Here is a 1612-nt window from a genome sequence, read left to right on the forward strand (position 1 = left end):
TGACTAGACCGCGGCCATCCGTTTTCATCATAAGGTCACAGTTCCAATGAGTCTTGACCCACTCACTGTCCTCAATCTCTGCTTCAACGATGATCCGGAGAGAAGGGATTTCTACCTCCGCGGGTGTTACAGACTCAGTTCCATAGACCAAAAGGTATGGGGTAGCTCCTACCGATGTACGCATTGTGGTGCAATATCCCAGTAATGCAAAAGGCAACTTTTCATGCCATTGTCTGGAGCTCTGAATCATCCTTCTCAAAATCTTCTTTAAAACCATCAAAGCGAACATTGAATCATATTTATTTCTTTCACTTTCAACTGCCATCATGGAACTATCACCTGCATCAGTTTCTCCTTCAGACTCGCTCGAGGAATCTCCCCATGCTGCAAGATCTTGCTTCACAACGTTGTCAGCGGCATTCTTCCTTTTGAAGCATTTGTCAGGAACCGGGTTCCTTTTGGCTGCTTTATCAGGGTTGTACTTGAAGTGTTCTTGCTTCAGGAGAGGACAATCTTTGATGAAATGCCCTGGCTTTCCACACTTATGACAGAGATCATAATTATTTGGTCTGCTAGTGGTGCCCCTTTTTGGTATTCCTCCATTTCTTCTGACCATATTCTGAAACCTTTTGGTTAAGTACGCCATGTCACTGTCCTCTTCACTTGAGTCATTGCCTTCAGCTTTTAGTACCAGGTTCTTCTCCTTCTTTGGTTCTCTTCTTTCAATGTCCTTCTTCTTCTTCTTCTTCATTTCGTAAGTTTTGAGATTTTCAACTAGCTCATCTATAGTTAGGGCCTGCAGATACTTTGCCTCAATAATGGCATTCACTTTACTCTCCCACGAGCTGGGCAGAACACTGAGAATTTTTCTCACAAGCTTGTTCCTAGGAATAATTCCACCAAGTGAGTGTAGCTCATTTATGATGGAGGTGAATCTTGTGTGCATGTCTTGAATAGATTCATCGTCTTTCATCCTGAAGAGCTCATACTCAGTGGTGAACATATCAATCTTAGATTGCTTCACTTGAGTGGTTCCCTCATGTGCTGTCTGCAAAGCTTCCCATATTTCCTTGGCGGATTGACAAGCTGAGATCCTGTTATATTCATCAGGTCCTATACCACACACCAAAATTTTCTTGGCATGAAAATTTTTCTCCACAGCTTTCCTATCTGCATCGTTGTATTCCCTTCTGGTCTTTGGCACCGTCTCCGGAGGATCTCCGACCTTCTTCGTTGGGACATAAGGACCATCACATATAACGTCCCACAACTTAGAATCTTCTGCCATGATAAAGTCATGCATTTTTGTCTCCCACCATCCATAGTATTGCCCATTGAACCTGGGTGGTCTATACGTAGACTGACCTTCTTCAAAATTTGGTGGAGCAGCCATAAGGATCCTTCCTAGGTGTTAGCCTGATAGGAAGAGCCTGCTCTGATACCAATTGATAGTTTATATGAGTCCACCAAACTATAGAGTACCAGGTCCTCTATGAGTTTCCACTAAGAATACTAACAAAACAGTAAGTAAATAAGACAGGGAGTTTTACGTGGAAAAATCCCTGCTCAAGGGGATAAAAAACCACGACCTACACTGGTAAAATTTCAACTT

Source organism: Nicotiana attenuata, chromosome 10 (assembly GCF_001879085.1).
Source record: "Nicotiana attenuata strain UT chromosome 10, NIATTr2, whole genome shotgun sequence".
Classification (NCBI taxonomy): domain Eukaryota; kingdom Viridiplantae; phylum Streptophyta; class Magnoliopsida; order Solanales; family Solanaceae; genus Nicotiana; species Nicotiana attenuata.